Below are 25405 nucleotides of genomic sequence, written 5' to 3'. Positions count from 1 at the left end.
TACATAACAGGCTAACCTGTGGCCATTATATAGATGGCCCTACAGTTGAGAGCTATGCTAAGACAGAACTTTGCTAGACTGAATCCCATGCAGAAGTAGCATGTGCAGACAAACCCTATTGAACTAGCAGTATTCCAAACATACTGTGAGCAATACTCACATTCTGCCCCTAAGTCTTGAACCTTCCCCACCATTTAGTTGGCTTGTCTACACAAGTCTTGTTGTAAGATGTAGTAGCTCACACAACTCCAGGACGTCTTCCTCACAAGTAAGGAAAAGGGCCAACGCCCACATGGAGTACTCATTTATAGGAGTGTGTTGCCATGACATTGGCTATTGGAAGAACTACAGAACTGCTCTGCATGCATTAAGCAAGTGGGGAACCCCAATAGGTGCGCAGGCCACCACCTGATCATGAGCATCACCTACAAAAGCCATGTTGCCACCTATTCAAACCAGCTCTATCCCTGTAGTGCACAGAGAGAGAGAGAAATAACAAATGAGACATAAAGTGAAAAAGAGAAGAAAGAAAAAAAGGTAAGTGGAACATGTAAGCAAGTAATTGAATGTAGTACCTGGTCTGTAATAATGGGAAATATGATTTGGAGGAATATATGTCCCAATAAGACATGTTGTACTAATGTCCTGCTTAACAGCTGCTATGGCCATAGCATCTGGCCCTCTCTGCAGTGGGAGATATCACAGACATACCTCTCAACTGTACAGATATTCACAGAATGTCCTCATTTTACCATCATGCATTTTTGTCTGTTCCTCCTGAGATCTGTACTTTTCTGGCAAATAGCTGAGGATTGAATTCATCAGGTAATGACAAAACACTTGAGTTTAAGACTCCACATCCTTATGAATATTCACCATAATGCATACATACATATGCTCAGGGGATACCTGGTATACATTTCTGTTGTATGTTAGTATGGCACATTGTATTTACAGTCCTGCTGTTCAATCATACATCTCAACCTGTTATTCTACGAACATCCTATGTTTGTAACAGGAATATTTCAAGTCTGTCCCTATTTATCCCTCCATCATTTTAGGCATTGTCCAGATGTGATGCTGTGAGAGGTTGTGAGGTGGGATCACAGCTCAGGGGCCTGACTCACCTTGGGAAAGGATAGCTGATATATGACAACCGCAGTGGTGTCTGTCAAACAGTTGTGACTATGCCACTGCTAGGCCAGTTAATGGGATGTTTTCCATAGCCATGTTACCTGTGATTATGAGTATGACACGTTTGCCTTGTAAAGCTAAGAAACCTATAGAGGACATGTGCATAGTAAAGTACTGTTGCAGACATGTGTGTTGAACTGCATGTGATATCTTGAATTAATAACATTCAACTGTACAGTGTTCTGCTGGACAATAAGCATATTTGTGACTGATATCTGTAGTCGCATACACATATACCAATGTTATGTCAGCCAAACCACTGGCAGGTCTGTGAGCAATGACACTGTAACATAATAACCTACTTATGACTGTTGGACATCTTCCAGGTTATCACAGTGATGTCAAACCCTACTGTGCAATCAACGTACTAATGTATGGTGCAGCTATATTAATACAGCATCAATACTGATGTCCCTTTTGACACCCATTTATGTGTGCCATTGCCCAGACATACTGTTTTAACAGGTTGAGATGTATGATTGAACAGCAAGACTGTAAATACAATGTGCCATACTAACATACAACAGAAATGTATACCAGGTATCCCCTGAGCATATGTATGTATGCATATGTTCAACTGGAAAGCACAATACTAAATTGCATGGGTTTCAAGCATTCAGGTACATAGGTTGTGCATGTTGCACATATGTAATATCAGTGTCAGTGCATATAACAGACAGAAATGTGTACAGCTACTGGTTGTTGCAGACAGTGCCCTGATACTGATATGGGTACTAGAGTAGGCGTGATATTCAGCTATTAATCAGATAAGTGTCCAACTGTGTTATGACCCTCTGTCCATGCCTGCCACTACCAGCTATATCCACAGCTATATACAGTGGCTATCACAAGTGTACACACCCCTGTTAGAATGCCAGATATTTGTGCTGTATGACAATCAGACCACAGAAGATCATTTCATAATGTTTCTCATCTTAATGTGACCCCTAACCTGTACAATTCCATTGAAATACAATCAGAGGTGTTTCTAGGAAGGTGACCAGTTATTGACAAGTGAAGATGTGCCATGATGTTAGAGTCCAGACCAAGATGGATGAATGCTGTAACCATCTCAAGAGGTGCATACACAATATATCAGTTTAAGGGTGTGCACACTCATTCAACTGGCTTATTGTACTGAGTATTATTTCCATATGTTTTCACAGACCTGATTGTTATGTTTTCAATTGAATTGTACAGGCTATAAGTCACACTACAGGTGGGAATTGTTATGAAATGAGTTATTGTGGTGTCATGTTCCAATTGCACAAATACCATGCAGTGTATCAGGACTGTGTACCCTTCATATCCACTGTAGCTATATGGACACAGCAGTACCTGACTTGTATATCCAGCCTCCACCAAGGTAGAGTAATCCCCTTTGGTGGACAGCAGCAATACACAAACCACATAATAGGTTGCTACATTGGCTGTACAGGAACACATAGGTGAAGGCAACAACTGTGAAGCAAGTCCACCTATATCTGAGCAAGCATGTAAGTTCACAGGCAATGTCCTGTAAGGCTGCCTATGACTATGAATCAGACATATCCACAACACCAAGGACAACTGCAACCATCTCTCCACATATGTTGTAAGTCTCAGATGAAACAACACAATTCACCCTGTACTGGGGGTAAAGAACACCTCATACAGACATGCCATGGATATAGGCAACCTGCATCACACAGGTTAGGTGGGAACATTGCCACCCTATCCACCCCATTTGTACAGGGAGATATGCACATCAGCCACACTCCTCCCTTCAGTAATGGTAAGCATGTACATATTGCCTACTGATGGCAACAACAGCATATCTCTATGGGGCATAATAACATTAGTGTCTGCCTCCTACATGACGTCAGGCATGTGCTCAGAGCTCCATCACACACCACAGTCAAACACAGACCTGACACCATCCACACCCCATCCACATGGAAGATGTCCACTGTCAACCCCCTACACAGAAATGAATGGAGGTTAGAGGAGTATGCAATCAAGTGTCCAACATTGGGGGGAATAAGATAGCTCAGGGACAGGCATGTAATGCAAGCAGGTATAGCCATGATAGCTTGGAGGGTTTTGGTGTAGTGTGGATTATTTTCAAGTAATATCCACTGTTGATGTGCATTTTTGTCAACCGTATGAGGTCCTGTGAGCTTTTTCCTGTTTATGTCTTCTAGGTAACATGCAGACTGCTCACCTACCAGCATTCTGTGTTGGGGAAACAGACATTATCACCCAATATGTGATTTGACATTATGCCCTGTCATTTGGATGGAGAGCAGATGTGCAGGAGAGGACTGCCCTGTGGAATAGTAGGGTCAACAGGGGAAATGATGCTGGCCTGCACAGCAAAACTTATGAGCATGTGCACTATCGGGCCACCAACCTCAAATGCCATGCCTGTCAATGGACTGCTGCTGTAGCGAGGAACTGGCTAGCCACAGGTGGGGGCCCAGCCATCCAGCCCCCACTGACACCCACCAAGGAGCTCCTCACCACAATTGGGCCACACGGCAAACACACAAGCCATGATGCTGAGAGAAGCATTGTGGAGGTGGGCTGCACACACACACACACACACACACACACACACACACACACACACACACACACACACACACGCACACACACGCACACACACACACACACACACACACACACACACACACAATCACACACTGGATCAGGAGTGTGCAGGTAAGGGCGCAGTGGGGATTAGTACACTAATGCATCAGACATACATGTATCTGTATTGTATCTACATGCATGTGTCAGGACCGATTGCAGATGTGGATGGGGTTTTCTAATGCACAGAGGTGTACATCTATGGTGAGGACAGGACATTGTTTATTATTGCGGTTAGTACTGTAGATGTGCAGACATGCTACATCCATCCTGTACCAAGGCCACATGTGCGTCTGCTGACAATAACTCCCTCTCACAACTACCTAGAATCCTCTGGTCTGCATATGGGACAGCAGCCTGAAGCTGGTGAGCATGACATTGTTCTGTTGTTGCCTGGCAATACATCAGGCATGTGAAGCGCATGCAATTTACTATGCACACAACCATCAGTAATAGCTTTATTGCTTTATGTAATAGCTATATTGCTTGTTGTGCATGTTCACTTGTGTTGGGGCTTACTGTATTGCATCACAGTGGTCACCACTGGGGCCTATCTGATGTGAATTCAACATTCCTGTAGCATACCTCACAACTTGTCAGTGCCAAGACATCTGGACAGAGGCCAGCATATTGTGTTGGACAAATGGTCTAAGGTAGGGTCATGCGTGACACATTACTGGTATACAGTGGATATAAATTGTGTACACACCCCTCTTAAGATGCAAGGTGTTCCTGTTACATACTAATTAGGACCACAATATGACAGTCCACACCTCTTACAGCCTTTAATGTGATCCATAACAGGTACAGTTCATTTATAAAACCAAGCATTTGGACTCATGTATTGCACCTACAAGGCTGGCCACCTGTGAGGGCGGCAGACATCCTATCAGCATGATGTTAGAGTCAGGTATGATACCTCCTGCTGCCATGTGTGTCAGTACACTCACTGTGGCCTATTTGGCTATAATATCACATACATGGGCATAGTTAAGGCACACAGACCACGTCCGACCACGTATAGGTTTCAAACATATGGATATTCCAGACACATCTGTACAGAGGACTGTACAATAGTTTAACCTGCTGCATGTGAGGTAGATGCTGTTACCACACTATATAAAGTAATGGCAGGGGGAGGTGGTCACGAGCCGTGTATGATATATACATCAAAATGGTATAAGCCACAGATGATACAAGACTCACACACACACAGTTGCCAGCATTAGGATTAGAACACCTGCCTATCTAGGTATTCCTAATATAGTTCTATGCAGTTATGAGATGTGGCACAGAGCTTGTACATGTCCACCTCTTCCAAAGATACTTCTAAGGTGGATGACATCAACAGGTCTATTAAATTGGAGTGAAGGGAAGTGTAAAGGGTAGTACACAGGTCAAAAATTGCATGAGCCATATAGTACATGATTCATACATACATACATACATATGCACACACACTTGCCAGTAATTGGCTAAGAACTCCTGCCTATCTAGGTAATCCTACTATAGTGCTACACAGTTATGATATGCGCTTATACATTGGCAACTGTTTCAAAGGTACTTCTAAGGTGGATGACATCAATAGGTCTACTAAATTGGAGTGAAAGGAAGTGTAAAGAGTAGTACACAGTTCAAAAATGGTATGAACCAGACAGTACATGATTCATACACACACACACACACACACACACACACACACACACACACACACACACACACACACACTTGTCAGTATTGGGATTAGAACTCCTGCCTATCTAGGTAATCCTACTATAGTGCTATGCAGTTATGAGACATGCCACAGAGCTTATACATTTCCAATTCTTCCAAAGGTACTTGTAACGTGGATGACATCAACAGATGTACTAAATTGGACTAAAGGGTAGTACACAGGTCAAAAGTGGTATGAACCAGACAGTATATGATTCACACAAATACATACATACACACATGCCAGTATTGGTATTAGAATTTCTGCCTATCCAGGTATTCTTACTATAATGCTACTCAGTTATGACATGCGCCACAGAGCTTATACATTTCCGTCTCTTCCAAAGATACTTCTAAAGTAGGTGACATCAACAGGTCTACTAAATTGTAAGGGTAGTACTCAGGTCAAAAATGTTATTAGCCAGACAGTACATGATTCAAACACAGGTCAAAAATAGTATGAGCCAGACAGTACATGATTTAAACACACACACACACACACACACACACACACACACACACACACACACACACACACACACACACACACTTGTCAGTATTGGGATTAGAACTCCTGCCTATCTAGGTATGTCTATTATAGTGTTACACAGTTACTGCACAAGCTACATGGCTTACTGAAGTTACACATGGCCAAATTGCTGATAACTGCACAGCTGTGGTAAAGTATTACAGGTGGCAGACATCCTTCCTACTGTTCCACCTGTACATAATGCTAGTTCTTTCTGTCTTGCACTTCAACTAGCATTATGGCTTGGTGCTTCACCAGGTTATTGTATCAAGAAGTGTGGCACACCTGTGAGCCATAAGCAGTACACGTTCAACACAGATGTCCCCCAGTACTTACTAGTTATGCCCACCCCCTCCTGGCATGTTTGAAGGGCGGTTATCTGTACTTTCACTCATTAACCTGGTGCACTTGTCCATTCTGGGGCACTGTTGCAACTGCCAGATGTACACAGACAACCCTCCCCTCTAAACTCCAAACACTCAGACCTGTGAGGGTTACCCATATATCACACAATGTGGACATATGCACTCTCCAGCAAAGACTGGACTAGCAGGTCAAGGGAATAAGATCAACACCTGCACCACACCATGTGAAACACGTAGCTCACCATGACACCCACTTTTACAGCCATGATATACAGTGAAAAGCCACAGATCCACCTTCCCAGTGGAAATCAGTGAACATCTACCCAAACAGCACAGACCAGCAAGTCAGACACCCAATCAGACACCACGTCATGGCACATGCCAAGGGACACATATTTAACCTACACAGTGTGCCCCCAACCTAAGGCCCTAAGGCTATCCACCTTGCACAATACAGTGATCATGGGTAACTCAATACTGAGGTGCACACATCTCACTCGCTAAGTTGAATATGGAGCAGGTAACAGCCAAATATCAATCACATGCCAGCATCTAACACATAACACAGCTAGTCATGTCACTCCACAACAACTACGAGTATCACTCCGTATCCATGTGGGTATGAATGACTTGGGGACACACCTCCCTGGACTACTTGACAGGAAACATGGTTGAACTCTCTGATTATGCAGTCCAGGAAGGTATGACAGTAGCCCTGGGCAGTGTACTGCTGTTACCCAGAATGATGATGTGGTATTATCAACAGATGGGTGACTGCAACATTGGCTTACATGTTATGTATCATTCTCAGGGGATCCAGAACTTCTCTGCTTGTGATGACATGATAGACAGAACCCAATGACTTGTCATGGATGTCCTACATCTGTCACTGCTGGGTTGCCAGGCATTGGCTAAGTGTCTTGCCACTGCTATGGTGCCTTATTAGACAGTGTCCCTAATGTTATTACCACCAAAACAGCTGCACATGTATGCAATCTGAGGGTCATGCTGCTCAAAAGTGGACATCTAACTGTCAGGATCCAGGCAGTCATAGCAGTTGGAGTGGAGGAAGGACACATGTCTGCTGTAATGGAGAGGTGGTTCACAGCAGCAGACAGCAGACCTGCAGTATCAGGCAATGATGCATTCCACAGCTGTCAGCCCTCAAACATGGACCACTCCACACCTCTACAGGTGTTGTCTCCATATTCATTATGGATAGGAACACATCCAGACTAGTATCCCATCGTAATGCATTGGAGATACTTCCAGTAAAACTGCCTTGGGGTAATAGTGCAATCCAGACCATAGCCTGCTATGGGTCCACATCTATGTCCCTAGACTGTCAATGCACATTCCTCAATACTCTGCCACCTCCTATGGTCCAATGCAACATTGACATAGTATGAGTCTTCAACTACCCCTCCATCACCTGGGGAATGTAGCCAAGCACCAGTACAGTGGCCCAACACTTCTTGGATTCATCATTTCCATTGCCCTAGACCAGCTCATACTGACCCCTGGTAGAGGATGCAACAACCTTGACCTGTGTTGACCACTTAAATATGGGACAGTTGCTCATCCCCAGATGTCGGTCCCTACATGGTGAGAGTGATACAGGCTGTAATCAACATGGAACTCAACATGGCAGCCACACCCCCCATAAAGATAACCACCTGGCAAAACCTCTCCAAAGCTGACTTTGCAGCCATTAAAACAGGGGTGGATGTCTTTACTGCACCCATGGGAATGGGAAGTATCTGCATGACTGTGGAATCATACACATAGGCACGGTACAAACAGGTACATGAATGCATGGTACTAGCCAGAGCCAAAAGAACCCAGACACTGTCCTCCAAACACTGGGAGACAATGTGATGCTCCCCTGCCATTACTAAAGTGTACATTAGAAGGAGGACACTATTGCAGGGAAAGGTGGTATCCCATGACTGTTGAACTCCCTTATTAGCCTCAAACACAACTTTGGATCCCTCATGGAATCCCCAACAGGTTTCTATGGCAGCAGAGACGCAGCAGACACTGATGACATTCACAACAGCCTTTGATAGTTACATCAGCAACCTACACAGCATTAAACACTAGTGCTGTGAGTTTCTGCACAAAGCTAATGCCTATCCTGAAACAACAGATATTGGCTACAGTCTTGGTAACACATTCAGTGCCATCTTAACCCCTCTCTCTCCCCACAAGTGAAGTGCTGAGTGAATATGTTCTCACATGCTGTATCCCATTTTCATTCTAGGCATCTGTGTTTCACCAGGATGTGGCCCTGCAGCAAGGCCACAAAGTATGACAGTGTGGTGACACATCCATCATGTCATAGACAGGATACGGTATGTGCACGGTAATCCCCGTTTTGTAACACAGTGATTGCATATGCCTCACAGATTCTAGGGCTGAGGGTTGTACATAGGTATATGTTGATGTACAACATCTGTTGTAGAATAAAGAATGGTACATGTTCTGGTTTGGACATACCTCTGATTGCTAATAACCACAGCCACAGGGGATATTCCTCGATCAAACACACTGGAATTACTATACACACACACACACACACACACACACACACACACACACACACACACACACACACACACACACACACACACACACACACACACACTTTCCAGTACTGAGATCCGTAGGTTCATTGCTTCATAGCTGTGTAGTAGGTGAATGGGCCTGAAGGCTCTACAAGGCTAGCCCAAGGGAATACCCTGGCATCAGGCCATATGACAATAGTCCCCGGTGTGGCTCAGGAGTATAGTCACTGGAGCGGTCCCCAAGAGTGGCTATTGTATTCCCCATCCACTCATCCAGATTTCTATTGTGGGTGGCCAGTGATGTGCACTGCTTCCCATGTATGTGATCTATTCCATAACATGGACATTGTCTGAGTTGTGCACGTCATACATGCATGTTCCTTGACATCTGGAAATATGCTTGAGGTCTCTGGGGCATGTTGTGTGGGCAGATTGGTATCTTTTGATGTAGCATTCCTGACCACATTTAGTGAGACCTGGTTATGTAACTGAGGTAGTGATTGCACATATATTGACTGTATGATATAGGTATTCAGTGGAGTTAGTGGCATCTGTCCATACAGGGCATGTGTATAAGGCATGGTATTCCCTTTGTTAGGTACATTTGCAGACTCTACAGTTGTTACAGGTATCCAGTGGGGAACATGGCGAAAGGGCCACTGTACATATTCATTGGACTACTGAGGGGATGAAACAGGGTGCTATGTCCTTTTACTTGCTGGATAACACACAGGAGATGCAACACATCAAAGTACTTTCTGATGTCAGTGGCACAGTTGTGGTCAGCAGGTATGTAGTCCACTGCAATCACACCGTGGGTACTATCTGTGAGGCAATATGTAGGGGAACTACAGATACAGTGGTTGTTGCCTAGCCAAGTGTGTTTGTGTATGATACGTGGGTGGAGAGTGGTCTCTGAGTATTAGAAGGGTTGCCTATATTGTTCACTAATCCATACTGTCACATAATCATTGCACATGGCACTAGACATTTAGGGCTGTGGATTGTCTATACCAAACTCTACTTTGTTTGACAACTGTTGGCCTTGTAATATGGACATTGTTACATATACTAGGTCCTCAATATAATAATTTAGCAAAACCCACCCCCCCAATGGGTCCTGTTATTACACAATCACACCAACCCTCACACAGGATACTGATGACAGACACACTTGTCAGTACTGAATTTCAAACCCCTACCTAGCTATGTATTGCTACTACAGTGTACCGCATTTATCATACACACCACAGAGCTTACAGGATGGATGTTGTCCCATGGTACTTCTAAGGTGAGGAACATCACCAGCCTTTGTAAATACTGGCATTGGGTGATGTAGTGGGTGAGAGATTTTAAAAAACATTTTACCCTACACACACATTTACCAGGGGTGAGGTTCAAACATCTATCGAACTATCTTTTCGGACCATTATATTACACATTTACCACATGCACCACTGACCTTACATGATTTTGGGATGCCAACAGGTACTTCTAAGGTCGATGATAGCCACAGGACTGCTAAAGTAAGGCACTGAGATGTGTACTGGGTGTAAATGGGGCCAAAATCTTTGAGGTACGTGCATAGCGGTTCAAGCATCTATCTAACTATCTTTTTAGATCATTATGTTATGCATTTACCACATGCACCATTGACCTTACATGGTTTCAGGATGCCAACAAGTACTGCTAAGGTGGATGATATCTGCAGGACTGCTAAAGTCAGGCACTGAGATGTGTACTGGGTGTAAATGGGGCCAAAATCTCTGAGATATGGACATACACATGTACACACACAAGCACTTGCCAAGGAGGGGATTAAGACCCCTACCTATGTAGTTATTGCTACTACATTGTTCCACATTTATCACACATGCCATGTAGCTTGCATGTTAGAAAGCTGTGAAAAAGTATCTATGAAGGTGAGTGACATCAGCAGCAGTGCTAAAGGAAAGGTAAGGAAAGTGTTGTAAGTGTGAATGACCACAAAATCAGGTCTCTACAAGGATACACACTCTCTCTCACACAAACACTCACATTTATCAGGATCAGAACTTCTACATAACTAGTTTGCTACACTATAGTATTACTCAGTTATCACAAGCACCAAGAAGGTTATATGTTGGAGTGCTGTCCAAAGGTATCTTTGTAGGTGAGTGACATCAGCAGCAGTGCTGAAGGAGAGGTAAGGGAGGTTTAGTGAGTGTGAATGGCCTCAACCACATTCATCTAGAAACACACACACACACACACTCACACACAGCTTTACATTTGACAGGACTGAGATTACAACTGCTTCATGGATACCTATTTGTACTGTAATGTTATACAGTTGTCACAAGTACCACTGACACTATAGGGCTGTGGGCTAACCAAATGTATTTCTAACAGTGAATGACATCAGCAGATCATGTGATATAGGTCAATGGGATGTGCAGTGGGTGGGACAGGTCTCATAAAGGGATTCTGTATGTCGCTGTCTGTCTTTCTCTTCCCCACGTCTTTGTGTGTGTATGTTTGACATATTATATTATGTTGGCCTTAGATATGTGTGTGTATTCCTATCCAATGTGTATATGTGAAGTATCAATGGTGTACAATTTGGTGTGCCTGCACAGACAGCTACAAATAACCGATATCTGTAGTCCACTGTGTTGTGTGACATGGTCTTCATTTCTCTAAGTGTAGGAGCATGCCCAGTATGATCTTCTTTATTGAGTGTGTCCATCCATTCCAAGGAGGGTTGGACTCCAGTTCAGGGTTTTGTGTGCTACAGCTACACCTAGAAAACTGTTTTTGCAGGATATCTGTAGATAGGTTGCCAATATGGATCACAATGGGCTTAAAATACGGGGTATACTGTACCTATTGCTGTCTGTGCTGCTTGTGTGACATGTTTGGTTGTAGCTTAGATATTCTGACATATGCACTATTTTACACTGTGATGTGTCATGTCATCAACTACTGACCTTTATCATTCTTTGCCCACAGTTATTTACCAGGAAATACAAGATGAATGAAGCTGAGACCAATATTCTGAGGCATATAGACTACTCATTCTGTCACACACCTGTCATTGTGGAGAGGTAGCTACAGACAATAGACTGCTGGTTCTGTTTAAATGGTGCAGCACCTTGTTCGTATGCTGGCTGGGGTTCCCCTCCTTGTGCTTTTCTCAACTTCATGGAATGGCTATATCCTGCTCGAGCCATACCTGTCAGCTGTACAGATACACCCAGGTTATCCAGAGGCAAGACTCATATATCTGGTCAGTTTACCTTTACATTGTGGTTTACAAGTGTTTTTGTGGCTATTCATTCATGGGTTTGCAGTTGGGAGTAGTATGGGTGGACTTTAGAGTTTCAGACTTCGCACACTCCATGACATACATGCTTCTACAACCCCCCACCCGTTATTCTCTCCTCCACCTAACATTATGTAAGCAATATCTCAGAGGTATCCCTATAGTTGGGCCTTTATCCCAGTAGTATTTATGACCTGATCCACAGTCCTTGCAGTAGGACATGGGGAGGCATGCTATTGGCATTTGTCAACATGGCCGTGCATTTCTTTTCTGTTTACTGTGTTAGGTTGTTAGTTGGGACCCCCTGACATTCTGTACATTGGCACTATGGGTGAGGCATGGGCCTTTGCCAGAGGACTGTAACCCATTTAAGAGTGCTGCAGGCCATCTGTTACTGCATTTCTACATGGGTTGTGGGGGCGGGGTATACACCAGCACAGACTTTAACATTTGAAATTACTGTACTGGTATTTTGGTTACTCTGTTGGCTTCCATTTCATATTGTATTGTGAGTTATCATGCAGACAGGAGGGATATCAGTAGAGTACACATTTTAGATCTTAATGGCATATATTTCAGTTTCAGACTTCTTACCCTTCATAACTAGAATGCAACTGCCAGACCTGTTGTAGTATGTTTGTTTAGGTCTGGTGGGGGGCTGTTCACCATTGTCATCATTTGGGGGGCTTAGCCCAGACTTTCTTCATGGTCATCTACACCTGTCCTGCTGGGTGAGGCTAGTGGTGGATATGTGACCCTCATTACCATCTATGTGTGTGAACTATTGACACCCACAGTTCTTTGGGCCATCACATGTACTGCAGTGGGGGTTGTCACCTTGTTTAGTGCTGCCTAGTATGTTGACAACAGCATTTGTTATGAATTTCCTGCTGTCCCATATAGCTGTCTGCTGCTATCCCATTCAGCCACTCAGTTCCCTTGCATGCTTGCATCCATATCATACATACAAGTATGAGAACATACTACTCCATTTAGTAACTGATAGGGAGAATGACTTACCTTGTTGCTGGGCCATTATTGAGGACAGTGCTGGAGAGCTGACTATGTTGGATGCACATAGTACACTCCCTATACATGGTAAAGCACAGGTAGTGTCATGTTTGGCATCCCTTTTACCGTATATGTGAGTTGGAGAGAGGTATCAGTCCCTGGGTCCCTACAGTGTCAGTGTGTGTGCTATGCATTGCATCTTTGCCAAAGCTTGAGCATACTGTGCATGCCTCCTTCTGCCTACAGGGGCAGGCTCAGGATGTTCCTCCTCCGAGGCCCTTTGTGCCTGCGCTGGCCTTGGCAATTGTGGGGGGCTGTGTGGCCCTGCCCCCTGCTGTTCCTGCTGCAGCTGTTTCCACAGGATCATATTGTGTAGCATGGCACATACTATGAACATTTGTGTACATGTAGCTGGAGAGTACTGCAAAGCTCTGCCGGATATGTCAAGGCAGCAGAATCATGACTTGAGCATCCCAAACACATGCTCTACAATGATCCTGGTTTGTGTGTGTGCCTCATTATGGTATTCTTGCTCATGTGTGTGTGCTCCAGTGCATAGCCAGCATCCCCACTAAACGGCCATATGGGATGTCCCCCCTGACAAACGCCTGATACAGCTGTGAGCAATGACAGATATGGGAGTCATGATAGCTTCCATGGCTGCCAGCACCCACATTCATGATAATGCCCCGGGCACCATACATGACCTGGCAGTCGATGGAGGGGAAGCCCTTGCAGTTTATGTAGACCCTACCCCGCTCACCAGGTGGTGCTTTGATGTGGATGTGCGTGCAGTCTATTGTGCCAACTACCTCAGGGTAGTCTGCTATATGGTGGAAGAGACCTATATGTGTGGTCAGCATGTATAGGTCTCTTCCACCAAGTATATGTGCTCATTGGCATGTTGTGACATGGCATCCAGGAACTGGTGGAGTACCTTTGATGCTGATGCCTGTGAGACCCCCATGATATCTCCAGTTGGTCTTTGAAAGGTACCTGTGGCTAGTATTCCTAAGCCTAGACATACCTTGGTATCCACTAGGATGGGTTCCCCTCTATTAGTTCTGTGTTTAAGGCAAGGCCAGCACAGCTCAACAATTTGCTGTAGAATGTCCCTGTCCACCCTATAGTACTCCACTATCTCCAGCTCATGTAGGCCCTGGTAGGTTACCCTGGGTCTGTACACTCTTCTCCTCACTGTGGGTTGGTTGTCAGCATTCTCCTCCTCACCACTTTCAGTCTCTAGAACATATTGATGGAGTAAAGCAGCAGCCTCTAACATTTTTAGTTAGGTTTGCCAGTTAAAAATCCCCCATCTGTGTATACCGGTGGTGTAGAGTTTGTAGGAAAAAAACAGTCTGTAGGGTGTTTGTATAGTTTATATTAGTGTGCTAGGCTGCTGCATGTGTAATTGGCTGATTCTGATACATTCCACATGCCAGCTATGCTAGTTCTCCTTGATGGCCCTCCTAGTGCTGTTTCCCCTTCCCACTTCCTCCCTATTTAAGCCCCGAGGCCTGCCACGCATACCCAGTGCTCAAATGTAAACAGTGCTTCCATTCCCTCTTTTTTTTTTTTTTTTTGTTTAAATCCTGGTGCATAGCGTGCACGCCCATTTAGTCTACTAACACAGTGCTCAGGCACATCTGACACACCCCCTTCCTTAGCTGTGCTTAGCTAAGGGCAAACATGGGCCACAGAACTCCAGTGCACTTACAGCAAGCATGACACACACCCTTATGAAGTCATTCAGCTATTACACTTGCACTGTTGTATTGGTGCACCTACAGGATTAGGTACAAGCTGACACTTTGAGGAAATCTGTGATTCAGTATAACTCCCCTCATTTGCATACCCCAGTGTGTAAGTCATTAGATACTGCCCTTAAACGGACCCTTTCCCCTTGAAAACCAGTGCTCCCTGGTACTGTTTACATTCTGCATGCCACTGACTATAAAGGCAAAATGCAGAATTATCTTAAAATTGACTTTTCTCTTTTTTTTTTTTTTGGCACAATCCCATTTGCTCGCCACTGCCCTAAGCTTAAACGGCCATGATCAGCCAAAAATAAAAGTTTAATTTAAATAAAATAAATAAACCGTTATTGATGCCAGTGGCCTTAGATTTGGCCATTGGCATGTGTGTTTCACTGTAATACATGCTTTCCACAAGCTGTCCTGCCTCCATTCGTTCAGATGCAGAAATGTATTCAGTTAGTAACTGAATACTTTTCTGCTCTGACACTGTTCCTGTACGGAGTCCAGCCAGCTTCGTGGATCGCAAAATCACCTCATTTCCATGGTTTTTTTACCAGCAAATGAGGTAATTTGCATCTTGCATGGTTTTCCGTGCAGGAACTGTGTAGGGCCGCTCATGCATGTGAAAATGGCACTTTCCTGGATCACTCGGCGGCCGTTTTCCATGGGTCTATATTATATGAACTAAAGTTCATATAAGCGAATGCTCAATGTGTGAAAATCCTGCACATCGAAAACAATATTGTGGGGAGGGGGGGGTGCAGCCCCCCTCCCCCACTAAATATATATTTCAACTCCAAGATCACACTACAGTGAGGAAAGGGCAAAAACACCAATCTTCACTGTACTGCAATCCCACAGCATGCACCTTGATGTCCGGGAGTTTCTCTCATTAGAGCGTTTGCTTATATGAACTTTTTTTCATATAATATAGGCCCATTTTCCATGCAGGAGCTCCTACACTGCTCCTGCATGGAAATCAGCCATTTGTTAATTCCGGGGAATGACTTATCAGATTAATGAAGACATAAGGGGCAAAATCAAGGAAGTTCTGCAACATGCCGGACACTTGTTGTGTTCGCCCATCCTATATTAAGAAAAAAGTGATTATTTAGACTGGATTCACTTAAAAAGGTTAACAGAACAGCTGTTTGTGCACCAACATGTGTTTTCTAAATCATAATAAAGTCTCCCATTACTCCCTGACGGCAATCCTTTACTAGAAAATCAAATACATGACTTAAGTATGATACAAAATCAAGGATTTTCTGAAAAAAGGTTGGGCACTTAAATAACGCTCAAACCTATTGTGTTATAAAAAAAAAAAAAAAAACGTATGGAGACACCTGAATATTGACCAGAAGGTACAACTGATGTGGTAGCATATGAAATAATAAACATGTTTTGAAATCTACTTACTTTATAAGAGGATTTGAGGTAGGCATGCCACCTATCTGGTATTTCTCTATACCAAAGTCAAAGTAAACTTTATTGTTATTTAGGACTATAGAAGTGCAGCCTAAATTAAATTATGGGTATCAACTCACCAGAGATTACATAGGAAGCAGAGATAACAAGAACAACAGTATAACATTTCAATTTAAAGAAGATATTCAGTATACAAGAACTACAGAAGGAAAAATGAACCAATAATAACAGCAAAAACACACAAGCCCCCCAGTCATAAGAAGAAAACTGTACATAGCAGCATGACAGAGTAGGATTGCACATGTTAAGATTGTCCTCCTTTGTTCATCTGCATCAGACAAAGAGTAGGCGATTGCATATGAATAAGAAAATATAATGCTACATCAGAGAATAAAAAAAAAGATATTGCACACTTTTCAGCTGAGCAACATATTGTGAATGATTACTGACTAAATAATCGGTGGAAGTATTATCCAGAGATCAGACTGATTCTCCGGTACCCCAGAAAACACTGTACAAACTCCAGTATTCTGTTTAGCATCATGAACAGAATGCCAGAGTTTGTACAATATGAGCATTAGCCTGATTTTTGACAAAAAACATTGCTAAAGTGGTGTGGATGTGTCTGACACTAGTTAAATAAAGAAAAAATAATCAAATGCAGTGCACAGATTAGATAAAAAAAAAGAAAAAATAGATGAAAGGAGCTTTTCCATTGTAATGATATTAACCTTTACACCATGAAATGGGCATGGAAGTGGGTGGAAAGAGGCAATAGTGGGTGGGGTTGTGGGGGTGCAGGAGTGTGGTTTTGGTCCAGTTTTCACCAAAATGAAATGTGGCAACCATAATTTGATGGCAAACTCAAGCATGAGAGAATGCTGCTTCAAAAAACTATATATGTCCAGCAACAATGAATTTGGAAACTGTTTTTTTGCACCTCAAGAGTACATTTCTAGGCAGGGCGAAGGGCAGGTATTCATCCACAATTTAAATGTCTGTGTTTCTCGGGTGACACAAGTCAAGGATGGTGAGGCTTATTTTACACTGCTTAAAATATGATGGGCAACTTGGCACAATGGTGAATGGTCACAGTAGTGGAGCGAGGGTGTATTTTTGGATAAGATGGCCAGCTATACTGCTACAATAAGAGCTACAACCAGAAGAAACATTAAAATAAAGACTTTTTGATGCCCAAGTCAACTTTTTAAGCCATGGAAGTAGACAGGGGAGAAAAATACATCCCAGAGTAGGAAACATTACTTTAATTGCATAGTTGTCCTTTAAGAAAAGCTTGTTAAACACCTTTCTGATGTCAGAAAGGTGAATAACAAGCCTTCTTTTTTCCCAGTATTAGAGTGCAATTGTGACCATCCATGCACTGCAAGATGATTACGCTCTGTGATTAAATTTATATGTTTTTCAGCTGGTAAAGGACTAAAACTTGCAACATCTCTCAACTGTATAGACTTTTGCAGAATGTCCAGATTTTTACCTCATATTTTTGGTCCATATTTCATAAAATTGTGGTTTTCTAGCAAATCACTGGCAAGTTATTAAAGAGTGAAGTCAGAAAATAATGAAACATTTGAGTTTCAGACTTCATACCCTTCAGAAAATCCATGCTAACACAAAACCTGTTATTCTATCAACTTTCTAAGTTTGTCAGAGCAATATTTAAAAATTGTCCCTATTTAGGCCTTTGTACCCCCCCTATTATTTATGGCTTTGTCCAGATTTCTTGCTTTGAGAGTTTGAGAGGTATGACTTGCAATGCAAGTGTTTGTAGTAGGAGCTAAAACACACTGTTAAGGATTTTCAGGGCAAGGTGTTGTAAAAAACGCTAAGACTGTGCCCTAAGATTAGCAATGAGAGGTTAACTCACCATAAAAACATTTGAAGCAGTGTAGAAAAGGTATGCTGTGATATAAAGAAAACTGATAATTAAAATGTTTGCATTCCACCTTATTTCTCAGGCTGCTTATTTGTGTTTTGGAAGAATAGCATGAAACCCTTAATAGTACCCTGCAGGCAGCTATCAGCCATCTCAATGTTAAACTCACATTTTGGAGGAGGATGTCTCTATACAACAGCTTAGGTCAGTGTTGAAAATCTAATGTGTGATTATGGCTAATGCATAAGCCATGCTAGCAACTGCCATACATCTATAATCCATGTGCAGTTCAAGACTGAAACATTCCCTGTGTAACACTTCTAGCTGTTATAGGGTGGACTTCTTCCTGAGAAAAGTCTTAAACTGTTCACTATGAAAATATGAATTCCACTCAAGAATAAATCCTGTCATAATACTGTGAGATAAGGAGAAAGTCCTGTGAAATGGAATTTCCAAGTTCTGGAAATGTCCTCCAAGTAAGCTATTTTGAAAGTATAAAAGTGAAAGGCATCTTCACCATTAACAAACTCATGACTTTGCCCCATAAATATAACATTTATGACTCCTTGAGAAGCAGGACAGGTAAATATCAACTATACTAAGTCCTGATGTGATCCACTGGTTAAATTTCCATGATCTATTGTGCAAAGAGTGATCCACTGGTTAAATTCCCATGATATATTGTGCAAAGACAATGAAGTGAACATGGAATTACAAGTCTGCATACATTTTGCAATTTGATGGAAAATATTTCAAGTGAGTCACCCCCGGATTTACTACTCCCCCATGCAGGACTAGCTTAGTCCTGCATGGAGGCAACCGTTTAGGAGCAGGATGGCAGTGCGCCATGCATAGTAATGAGGCTCGCTGTCTGAGCTCCTAATCTTACATGGAGCATGTAAGAGTGCAGGGGGCGTTTCTGAGAGCAGAGCTCTCAGAATATACATCCCCCATCAATGAAGAACAGCAGAAAGGGGTAAGAAATGAGCAAGACCACTCATAGGTGTCCGCATATCCCCACCAACATTCCCTCTCGTGTACAACAGCAAGTAATCACCAACAAAATGAACAAACCCTTTATTTTTTTATTTTAAAATTCGATTAAAGCTAACCCGTAGGTGTGCGGGTGTAGCCATCGCTTAGCTATGGTTAATGCAGCTTAAATGGGTGAAGAGGATAACAAGGAAGATATATACAAATGAAGTAGCATAGCAATAGTGTAGTAGCCAGAGCATTCGGCTTATGAGCAGGCATTCCCAGTTTGAGTCCCACTGCAGCACTTTCCATGGCAAAGCATGATATGACTAATATTTATGTTGCATAACTCACTAAATAACATATATTTATGAACTGGAGTACTGCAGTAAATGCACGTGAGGTGTCAGTGTCATAATAAATAAAGCACTAGTAAGCAGGTTTAAGCACCAATAAGCAGTAGTAAGCATATTTAAGCAATAGTAAGTGAGTTTAACCCCGTTTGCGTGGAGGTAGGCAATGCACACACAGGTTAAGCAATTTTCAAGTGAACTGTCTGTAAGCATATATAACCAGAGGTTAGCAGTGTTTACCCTCGAGCAAACCCGGGCAAACCCACTTACAAATGCTTTAATCACTTTGTATACAATGACCCTTGTCCTGCCCAACATGCAGGTCTCGAACCCAGGACCCTATACACCATAGTCACAGTAGTTAACCATCAAATCAACACAGAAGTACAGAAACATGAGGTATCAGCAAACAAGTCTTCACCGTAGTAAAACCAAACTAAACCTGTGAAAGGAATCAGCATACAGACATATGTGCCTTAACCAACTACATAACATAAATATGTGAACCGGAGTACAACAGTAAGGCCAGAAGTCAGGTGTAATTTTAATACAGTGTTGAAGTCTCCAATAAAACACAAGACCCCCCATACAGTGTATGTACACATGAATCATGGATACCAGGCATACATATAAGGTGTAATGAATAATAAATCAATGCCAAAAAGGAATTATAATGCAAAATCTAATGTAAGCAACTCTAAGCATTATACAGGCTAGCTTAGGAGGTGCAAGCAATGTGTAGGCCAGCTCACTCAGTGTGCCCAGTGTTATACCCCTTTAAACAATGCCAACCTTAGGTAAGCAGGTTTGCCCATAGCCTAGCCTTTTCAAAACCAGCCAATCACAGAAAAGTGTGGGAAATCAGCCATACTTAAACCCAAGAGGCGGGAATACATCTCATAACTGGTTGTAGCTTCCCCTTGCAGGCACAATGACAGTAAGGAGAGAAGGTGTGTGCTTTCGGGTGCAGCACTGGTGTATCCAGGAGTCCAATGTCATGGCAGGACTCCTTGTCAAAGACCATGATCAGAGACTGCTGCAGGACCTGTACCAGGGCTCCCAATATAAGCCGGAGGCCTGGGACTGTCTCGCCTGTGACCTCACCAGTGCCCCTGGCATACCCCAAACTGGTGAGCAGGTCAGGCATCACTATGCCGACCTGAAGTGGCATAAGGGGGACTTCTTGGAGGAGTGTATCCAAGAGGCTAGAGCAGCAGGGGATGTTCCAGTTGTGTGTAAGTATCATCCCACTATGTGTGTAATAATTGCCAGCTCAGGTATATCATGGATAGGTATGGCTAAATATTTCTCTTATGTCCCCCACAGTTGCAAATGAGCGGGCCATGAACCAGGAGGCCCACGTCAGTCACCCGGTGAGGTTGCAATGTGAGGCAGGTCAGTAGTACTCATGCATTTACTGTCATAGGAAATAAAAGTAAACTTAGTAGTAAATTAATTGCTTGTATAAAACCTGTATCGTTCAAGGCAAGTACTGCATACACTAGAGAATATGGCAGGAAGAGTGCCATATCATTTGTATCTCAATAAAAGTATAATAGCCTGACAATAAAGGTCTAACTGCTAGACTGCATGTGTATACTCTGGTATCATATGGTAATGTAGATTCGCAATCATGTAATAGTACTGTTGTATTAAGCACTGTTACCCACACTTTGCACCATAAATTGAATGTGTTTGGAATGCCTGTATATGACAGGTATAATCCCCAGAGGCAATTTAGTACAATTGAGAGACACATAGACAGCAAACAGGGAAAATGCAGACAACAAAACCTGAATAGCACATGCAACTGAGATGTGAACTGTTGTTTTTTTAGAACACTGCCTTGGTTTGAATCCTGCCAGTGGTAGTACTCTGTATACAAAATCATACCCCAGAACTGTACAGATATGTCCAGAATGTCCAGTAAAGTGGCCCATATCTGTTGCCTATCAAGCTGTCCCCCTGGGGAATCAGTGGGATGATCCCAGACATATAGACAGCAAACAGGAAATACAACTGATTGACACACATCTATGAGAACAAAGCTGGCACACTAGCAACTCCCCAATACTTTATGAGACTAAGAAGCCACGTATGTCTCATCTACACCCCAACTTGTCAAGCTGTGGTAATAGTGTGTACAGTAACAGAGTGAGATGTATGTGCATAATAGTAATGTGAAATCTGGTACTGTGTGTGGGAACATTCAGGTAGTGCTAATAAACATTTTTCCCACAGGTCTGTCAGATACCAACACTGTGCCCAGAAATACAAGAATGATACCCAGTACTGGTACTGTTTACATTGGTATTGTATGGCAGTACGACTGATACAGCTGCTCCGAATAATGAGGTGTTACACATTACTGTCACCCACACTGTCCTACAACATATAACTGTCTAGGAAATCTGTATAAGAGTGTTGTAATACAAGGTCAGAATGCAAAAGCGCAGGGGATTAATAAGACAGAAAGCAAATAGGAGATATACAGCAATATCTATATAGCAGACACAACTGTGATGCACAGTGTGTTTATGTTATAGCAGACACGGCCATGGTCTGAATCCTGGGACTGGAAGTAGGCTGCGTGCAGAATCATACCCCACAATTGTACAGATGAGGCCAGAATGTCCAGTATATGGGCCCATATCTGCTGCCTGTCCCCCTGGTAAGTCTGTGGGATGATCCCAGATGTTTAGCCAGCAAACAGACAGGGAATACAAGTGATTGTCAAACATCTATGAGAACAAACCTCTCACTGTAGCAACCCCTGAAACTTTTAGGAGAGTAATACGCCAAGTATGTCCTATCTACACCTCCATGTTGTCAAGCTGTGACCAGAGTGTGTACAGTAACAGAGTGAGATGTATGTGCATAATACTAATGTGTAATCTGTACGTTTGTGTGACAACAGTCAAGTAGTGCTAACAAACATTGCTCCCACAGGTACATCGGATGCAAACACTGTGCTGAGAAATAAATACCATAATAACCTGCACTGGTACTGTTTGCTCTGGTATTGTAGGGAATTGTGAGTGTTGCAGTTTCTCTGAATAATAACGTATCACTGATCACTGTCACCCACACTGTGCTACATAATATAACTGTGTAGGAAAGCATGTATATGTGTGTGTGTCAGGTCACTAAAGGTTGAAGAGAGCAATATTCTAGATATGTCCCAGCACACCTGTGTGTGGGCAACACATGGCCAGAGTCTGTGCAGAAAGAGTTTGATAGCTATGTGCACAACATCAACCCAGAATCTGGGAGTATGTGTAGAAACAGTTACTGTTAACAAACATTCCCTCCACAGGTATACCAGGTAAGAGGTGTATACTGCAGGTAAAACCAGTTCATGTATAACGATGACAGCCATATCACTGTCCAAACTAAGGCTATAGGGTAGTGTAATAAGACATGTAAGTTACAGATAACAGCACTGACTAGGAGAGTAATGTGGACTACAGGAATATACTAGTTGTTAATTGACATATTTCTCCCCCCCCACCATATCTCCAACAATAATCAACACACCCACCCCAATTGGTATGTAATGACACCTATGTTCTGATAATGTCCAATTGTTTGATAAATATATTAATTGCTCCCATGCATGTGCTATAATGAAATATTCCATGATTGGTGGCATGGTGCCATCAATGTACTTGCATGCTGTTCTTATTACCACTGCGGTCCCATATATGCATGTGTTCTGTTTGCTATGCATCTGTTCTGTATCTGGTGTCTGGGTTATTGGGAATATCTATGCATGCTGTTATACCTAACCCTGGAATGTGTTGACTATTACTAACCCACATATGATGATAAAATCTAAACACTATAGCACGTTTGGGAAGGCCAGTCCCAGCAGACCCACCTGTCCCACCTCAGCTGGCCATGGCACCAGGCACCAGCATGTCTGGGGCTCAATCCAGGACCTCCCTGTCCATTGGTCTTGCACCACCTTCGGGTGGAACCACCTCAGGGGATGGGGCTTGCCCCCCCCAGGAGTGGGCGCGGAAAGCAACCTGTCACCCGTCGCCAGGTTGAGATCATGGTGTGTAGAGAGCTCAACCAGCATCTTGGTAATCTGCTATGCCAGCTTGAGGACCATGTGTCGCAACTAGAGTGTCAGTCTGGCACTATGAATCAGTCCCCAGAACAGGCACCATAGGGGCTGTGAAGGTGCAGTGGTGAGTGCCTATGGGTGGGTACCTCAGTCCCACTGTTTCCACTAGGGGGCTCATGGGCTTCCAATTTCCCAACACCCCTCTCCATCAAGGTGTTTTCCCCCCCACATGTGTCATATACCACCCCTGCATGCATCTATTTTGTCTTGTCTGTTAACCTACCCAGCCTACCTCCCCAAATATACTTACTACCCTACCCCAACATCCCATTCTCACCTGAAAAAAAAAGGGCAATCTGTTCCCAAAAAAAAATCTCGCCCCATACATAGCTGTCCATTTCACACATTTGTCCACTGAACACAAGAAATCTGGCCTAATTGGCATCACAACTTATTATTGTTGTCCTCACCCCTCTCTCAGGGGTTTGAGTGTCCAAATCTACCTCCAAATTCAATGTATATGCACAGCAGTTGCTGTAGTAGGAAATGGGCAGCTATGGACCTTCCTCAGACCCTTCCTGCACATCCCTAGCTATTTCCCCTACTGTCTTACCCTCTTTGTGCATTTTTTTCACCACTTTCCTATTAACCCTTTTTTCTTTTCTTTTAAAGAAATTAGTGCAGGGGTAAGTGGGAGTAAGCACTTTTAAGCAGTAGTAAGCGGGTTTCAGCCTGTTTGCGTGGGGGTAAGCAATGCCTACACTTCTTAAGCAATTTAAAAGCTGAGTATAAGAAACTGTAACCAGAAGTTAGCAGTGCTTACCTCTGCACAAACCAGCTTACAACTGCTCAAAAGTGCCTTAATCACTCTGTATCCAAGGGCCCTTGTTCTGCCCAGCAACAAAATAAACAGCTTTTGTAAGGCTCGAACGCAGGACCCTGCAGACTGTAGCCAAAGTGATTTATTACTACACCATGTCAAATATACATAACCCTGATGTTTCCATAAACATGTCATCCAGCCCAGTCATTCAACAGTACAGGAAATGTAGTTCAACATGTAGATGTATGTGTGTGTGTGTGTGTGTGTGTGTGTGTGTGTGTGTGTGTGTGTGTGTGTGTGTGTGTGTGTGTGTGTGTGTGTGTGTGTGTGTGTGTGAATATATATATATATATATATATATATATATATATATATATATATATATATATATATATATATATATATATATATATATATAAAAATATCTAAATAGATAAAACATATCCTATATATGTAGATATAGATATAAATGTATTTATTTATGTATTCCAGTTGGTGACTGGGGAGGTCCACTGGGCTCAAGAGCCCATTTTCAGTGGAGGCCTGGGGAGAAAAGCTCCACAGTACAATGTTACATCATAATGAAAATACAAATAAAAAAATACAATAACTTAAAATACAAAGAAAAACATTATTTGTTTTAAAGTCAAAACAGGTGGAATTCCACATACAGTTGATAAAAGCATTCAATAATGAAGTCATTCATAGTTAAGCAACTAGGATGTTAAAAGAGTATTGTCCTGGAGGATGAGAGGCATTAAGCATGAGGTTGGAAACAAATAAATTAGT

The sequence above is a fragment of the Protopterus annectens genome, chromosome 7.part0, assembly GCF_019279795.1.
Source record: "Protopterus annectens isolate FY-2018-M chromosome 7.part0, PAN1.0, whole genome shotgun sequence".
In the NCBI taxonomy this organism is placed as follows: domain Eukaryota; kingdom Metazoa; phylum Chordata; order Ceratodontiformes; family Protopteridae; genus Protopterus; species Protopterus annectens.
Note: the sequence above shows the minus strand (reverse complement) of the source record.